The sequence below is a fragment of the Mya arenaria genome, chromosome 5 (assembly GCF_026914265.1).
Source record: "Mya arenaria isolate MELC-2E11 chromosome 5, ASM2691426v1".
In the NCBI taxonomy this organism is placed as follows: Eukaryota; Metazoa; Mollusca; class Bivalvia; order Myida; family Myidae; genus Mya; species Mya arenaria.
In genome coordinates, this window is record NC_069126.1 from 66846272 (window position 1) to 66853678 (window position 7407).

Genomic DNA, 7407 nt, shown 5'->3' on the forward strand with positions numbered 1-7407 from the left:
CCGCGGCAGCCATGTTGAGTTCATGTAAAGCTAGAAAAGGTCATTTTTCGAAGGTCAACATGTATAACGAGATAACCAATTTCATACATCTCGGCAAAAGATATGCCTGTGGATTAACCAATAAATTTCTTTGAAGGAATGTTTTTTTTTATTGTGTTTGTGAGTATGCTTAATAACAGCATAAGTAAATTATACGAAAATCTTGCTGTGTAGCTTTACAGTAAATGTTCTTCATGCATGAATGACACGCTGTCCTGAAATTTGCAAAACTTTTTTGATATGTCGACGGTCCCTTTAGCTTGTTCCCTATATAAATTTTGGCAATATATGCTTGAAATTTCTGTTCATTTTTAAAGAAAAATTAACCATCTGCCTCAAACCACAGGTGTAACTAAAATTTTGGAGCAATGCTTCGAAATAAAACATGTCTTCAGCATAATCCGGAATTCTATCTAGTATTACATTTAATAAAATCTCCCTTCAATTAATCTAGATCTGGGGGGTTCCGAGGGCATTATTGAATTAGTTTTAACACGTTCGTTACCATCCTCGTCACCCCAGCGTATCATTACCTATATCATATAGGTTATGATACGCTTTGGTGCCGAGGATATGGTACGTTTCGAGACCATGACCGATTTTCTGTAGATCGTTTAAATTGGACTCTAACTTCTTTGGTGTGTGTTGATGTATTCGTCACGCGCACATGTCAGATCGGAATATTTACGCAAATGACTGTTTAATTTACAATTTTCAATGGACACGGGTATATGTATACATTTTCAGATTGTAAGAAAAGTGAACACTAATCAATAACACATTCCTTTCGATTTTCTTTAATCTGTTTTGGCTCTAACGATAATCTACAATCGAACTTTTTCACTGCCTTTTCATTTAGCGTTCGTCAGACGCAGTGGTTATTTCCCTTTGTCAAGAGAAAGCACTTCGCTTGCAAAGTGCTACATATTCACGCTTACCTGGCGGACATGTTAACGATACGATAAACAGGGTACATGTTTGTTATTCACCGCAATCCCATGATTACTGAAATAGCCAATTCATTCCATGCGCCATGATTACGGACATTATACCATAATGCTGTCAATCATTATAGGGCGATGGAAGACCTAGTTGATGACCTAACGTGTATGAAATAGTTTTCACATATATCCTAAAACTGTCCCGCAGAAATTTTCTGCGAACTAATTGGCTGCCATTCGTGTGGCGAGGAGATACATACTCAACCTTTAACATGTTTCTGACAACATTGCGCTATCTTGGTTTAATATTTTATAAATCAATCCATTTCCTCCCTGCGTATTTCAATCACTTGTAAGAATGTTTAAACTTATGTTAACCCTCATTCGAATTATGTAATACATACATATTCACACTTTAACCAATGCAGCTGCGTCTTTAATATCTTGCATCAAAAGTCCTCATGTTATACATATCGAATTTCAGGTTACAATAGATAACGCAAGATGTTTGATAAACATTGCATGCATATTTACATGTACTCGTAACTTTTGGCATGAATAATGGGCGTTAAATGCACGAGTCAAAACAGTGCTCAAATACAAGTTTTTAGAAAGGGAAGAAGATGGTAAAATACACAATTGATAATTTAAAAGTAAAGTCCTGTTCATAATGGTTTCAGTCTCTGTCTGCCATTTCTTTTTATTTCTTTTGTTGTGATGCGTAGCATGCCATTAATTGTTTCAGTGCAGTGTATAACATTAAGCAAAACAGTTGATGATTTTTTTTTACATATTCATAGATTCGGCACATTTCCATTAAGTATTCTAGTCGTTACTTCAATACTCTTACAATCTGTATAAACTTTCCAAATGGCAGTTCCTTGATTGCTGTTATTTCCTCAACTCTGTCTTCATAATGACCGGCTTAATTTCAATTCACTCAAATATGTAGTGCTCAACAAATTGAAACTAGGCTATTTTGATTTACAACTAAAATAGACTAGTATCTATATTGAAACGGTCGCACAAAAATGAATTGTTACAAAGTGAAATACCCATTTTAGCCGTGAACAGCCTTTCGAAACGACATAGCGTGATGAGCTGTTTTAAAGGTATATACTTCAAAAAGAAGTTTTCTTTTGATCTGAAATAGCAGTTAATACATAATGGCATGAAAGCTATAGAAATATAATGCATAAACGATTTTTCAAAACTATGTAAATAAAGAAAGAAAACTTGGCTATGTAATGTTATCTCTGGGACCAATAACAAATCCTAAAACAGGTTATCTTGTGATAGTGTCTCTTACTTTTTTCATTTCACAAATATGTATTCTTCCCTTGTTGCATATCAGGAGTCGACAAGGACTGAGGCGGATTTTGTGTGCCGTTCGTGCCTGCAGCCACCCACCACGGACGAAGATCCCGACATGCCGACGTTGGAACGTCGTATGAGTGAACTTTTTAGTGTATGAATGTTGAGAATGAACAAAAAAAGAAGATAATTGAGCAATTGATGAAATATTTTACTCATAGTCGACTTGCGTCTACATGCAATTGAACAAACCCAAAACATCATGCATACACCATTTAATTGTTTAATTATAAGTGTGATAATGAAATAACATATACAACTTTCAGGCAGCGGGTGACCTTTTCCATTCACGCATTCGTAGTGACGGGAATAAAATCAAAAAAAAATCTTTATTTCCTGGGTGGCATAATTATCTAAACCGCAAAAGACTGGCGAAAGTGGTCTTGACGGAGTTATTCAGGTTGGTGCCAATACTTAGTGGGAGGCCGAGCTGTTTTAGATAGCAGTAGAGTCAATTTAAGGTTCTCGAAAGAGGAGGGCACGTCCGTTGTCTGCGACAAGACAGGGCCATAATCGTGTAATGACATTATCAGACCAGGATCTGAATATCTGGGGACAATCGGAGATGTCTGTCGTCTTCGGATGTGAACTGTTGTTATACCACTCTCGGATGCCTTTTCCTGTATACATGTAATTGTTATATATGCTGATGTATATGTTGATGTATGATTGTCATATGAAAATAAATTGTTTAAACCAAATAAAATGAACATAATTCAATGTGAATAAAAAAGATGTTTAAGTAACGCTGACTATCTCTATACCCAAATATCATGCACTGTTCAAGTTCTGAACTAATTAGAACGATTCTTTAAAGCTGCACTCTCGCAGATTTACCGTTTTTCTAACTTTTTTTTCTTTCTTGTCTTGGAATTAGCAAATGTTTGCGTAAATATCTGCAAACCAGTGATGAAAGACTGTTGAGAAAAGATCAGATCGCATATTTTCATATTTCCATTCCAAATTTAATGTTTTATGGCTTAAACCGTTACTAACGGTTGAAGAAAAATGCATAACACATCCATTTTGGAGCGGAACTATGAAAATCTGCTATCTGATCTTTTGTCATCAGTCTTTTATCACTGGTTTTCAGATATTTACGCACAAATTTGCTCGTTCCAAGACAAAAAATAAAAAAAAGTTGTCAAAACGTTTAATCTGTGAGGGTGCAGCTTTAAGACTATACATACAAAATATCATAAATGGTCCACTTCTATAGGTTTATGAAAAGAACATAAAAATCAATGATTAGACATATCTAGTTATCCTTCCCGGACCGGGATTTTCTGGTATTGGGCCTTTTCGAAGTGGGCCGCTTTGCCCACGTTCTTTTCTCGATTACACGCTGGTTACATTCAACCAATTTCATTTTTCTTATAAGAAACGTTATTTATGTTCTATTGTATCGTTGTTTTATGAAAATACAATGCGACATCGAGCCCGCGTGCGCATTTAATGTGGGTTCAGTTATGTTTCATGATGTGGTGAACATTTGACCCGAGTTTAATGATCCCCCCCCCCAAAAAAAAAATAATAATAATAAATAAATAAATAAATAAATAATAAAAAATAAATAAATAAATGATTTAAGCAATACTGCAGTACAGAGCGGACTCGGACGTGAAACAGAAGGACGGACGAACATTCGGACTCAAAACAATATGCATCTCACTGCATAACCGTTCTGTACGGAAATGAAATTTTAAAAACGGCCGGACTCGTTCACAGATTTTATGTTGGCATATTTTTAAATTGTTGAAATTGAGTTGAACAAAAACCAAACAGCAATTGCCAGAGCCTCATCTAACATACTTTTGTTGATCAAAGACGAATTAAAATTGTTCAATTTTCAATAGCGTTCCTAAAACTTTTCGGCAAAATAGAGCATCTCTGCTTCTGCGCCATTTTCAAATAATTAATAATAATAGAGCAAATCTGAACTTTTGTAGATTTTTTATTATCGGCATATGCATTTGTTCTCATTTTGCACGAAACGAATCGATGTTTGACCCTATAAAAAGTGAATGAGTCCCTTTAAAAATGGTCAAAATGGCAGAACTATGTAGTTTTAGGGGTTGAAACGCCGGTTTCCGGACAATTCGGCACCAAACGAATTCGGCATACATACCTTTTCGGCACTAAGTTAATTCGGCACCGCCAATTCGGCACCATCCGACTGGATACCAAGATAATTCGGCACCGTTTTATTTATTTTTTGCTCATGTAATTAAGCATTAAGGGTTTAAATGTTTTTCAAGAAAAATAATTATTCCCAAAAATATTTATAGAGCTACTTTACTTTTTATTTTGTTTTCAATTCTTATTTCTGTATTCATTGTCATTGATATACATTGTGAACCGTACTCTAAATTTTAAGTATTGGTACAAATATTTTAAAAGCATTTAAATCCGTCTTTTTTTTTTGTTATACTGAATTCAAAAGGAATGTTCGTGATAACAAACGATATACGTGACATAATAAAAAAAAGTTAACAATAAAACGTTATGCTGAATCTTTCGTTGTTAAAAAAAATAAAAAAAATAAACATATGAAAGTATTTTGCAAAAATGTGATTAAGATGCTATGGTATAATACCCAATTTAATGTGATTTTTATAAAATTAAACTCGTTAAAGTTGATTTTAAACGTAATTTCATTTACACGGAAAGGAATATAATTATTATTTAAACTTAAATCATTTTATTGACAAATTGCTTTCTTATTCCGTATGAATCGAATACTTAAATCGAATATCTTCATGAACTACTAAAAACATAATGAAAATTAAAAGACGACTTTAAATTTATTACAGAGTTATTTGTTGTGTGATGAGATTATTATCTGTAGAAACACATGTCATAGTGTGTCGGCATGTGTCTCGTTAATTAACCCTATCCGTTCAACCCCTGGTGTGAAAATTAATAATAATCTTTAACATACCATTGTTTATTGATAACCATATGGTTTAATTGAGTACACGGGGGTCGCGTGGCAGCCTTTATTAAGTCAATTGGGGCAATGTATCGACCCATTTGAAAATGCACAGTGGAGTATCACTCTTTATGTACTAACAAAAATCAAAGTACATTATAATTGTCACAAAAACAAACAAGTGAACTTTAAGTAATAAACCAACGTGTAATTTTTATCTCTTGTTTTTTTTTTTTTAAGACAAAAGCTATATATTAAATAATTTGTTTTAAAATAAGAAAATATGCATTCATTTTGAATACTACAAAATAGCATTTCAGTATACCTCCTAGGTTTAAACAGCCAAATGTTCGCTTACATCTGTTCTAATTCTCTAAAAATCCAAACCAATGTAAGATATCGAAATGGAGAAAATAGGTTTAACATTATTTCATGTTTTTACCCATTCATTTCAGATCCATTTGGTGTTACGGTTTAGCTACACGAAGAAACTTACGCCTCGAGGGAAGATCAGCTCAAGATCCAATCTTTGCAAACTTTCATGTATATTCAATTATTAACTTAAAATTGTATTTGCAAATGGCTATTTATGATAATTTATTAATTGCTTTAAAATTTTGAATTACATTTTTGAAAATGAACGTTTCTTGTAATCATTACTTACCCACAGCGCACGCGTTTTACTGACTTTAATTATACAGTAGTTCAAAAAATAAGAAGCAAAATATCGTCCAATAAACAAATGTATGAGTATGCTGTTAAAATAAGAACCGCTGAAATAAATTTAGACGTAAAGAAAGATATAGAAAACACAACAAAATACACTGTATAACAAAAAAAGCCCAGATGTTCATAATCTTGAGCCATCTGTTATTACTGAAAAAAAAACGATACATGATACTCATATTGGATGATCGAATCTTTTTTGAAAGGTAGTTTAATTGAAATAAACGAACCATATAACGAATGAAAGTGAGAAAAGTTGAGTTAAAGATAATTTGAATTATGTGCCGAATTGACTATGCTTTATGGTGCCGAGTCGACTGGGTGGCGAATGTGTTGGTGCCAAATTGACTATGCCGAATTCGTTTGGTGCCGAATTATCCAGTTACCGAAACGGCTATAGGGGTCGAGACACAGGCATCTGAATCATTGTTTGTCACTAAAATGTTGTTTAACACCATTTTGGGTACATACAATGAGATAAACAACACATCTGAAGATATTTAGTGTCTTTGATATACAAAAAAGAAACAAGGTATGTAACTCAAACTTACCCGATTTCACGGTAGAGTCCAGTTTTATGCAAATTTCTCAACCAACATATAAACAATCCATTTTTAAATAAGTGACATGGAAAGAAGAGTCAATTACCTTAAAAATGGTGTGCGATATGTTGGTATAACTATATTGTCTTTAGCCAAATAAGCTGATTCAATGTCCAATTCTCGTGTTTTTCTTTAGTCGGAGAGTACAGCAAATTCAAATCTTCAATCTTCCCCGTGTAAACAGTACTAATCACAGACCTATTGAAGTTATTTTATGTTTCAATGTACAGATAAATTAATTCCATTCCTTAATATCACAATAAGACTAACACCACAGTTTAAGAAACAACCGTATCAGTCTTCAAATTAAATCCACTTTAAAATTTTGCCGGTAAAATGGCTTGGTGCCTACGAAATTAAAAGAGGATTTTAGTTTAAATACTGATACAGTTGTTTCTAACATTGTGATGTTAGTCTTTTCGTGATATTATGGAATGGAATTAATTTATCTGTACACTGAAGCATAAAATAACTTCAATAGGTCTGTGTTTAGTACTGTTTACACGGGGAAAATTGAAGATTTGAATTTGCTGTACTCTTTCCGACTAAAGAAAAACACGAGAATTGGACATTGAATTATGCTTGTTTGTCTAAAGACAATATAGTTATACCAACATATCGCACACCATTTTAAAGGTAATTGACTCTTCTTTCCATGTCACTTATTTAAAAATGGATTGTTTATATGTTGGTTGAGAAATTTGCATAAAACTGGACTCTACCGTGAAATCGGGTAAGTTAGAGTTACATACCTTGTTTCTTTTTTGTATATCAAAGACACTAAATATCATCA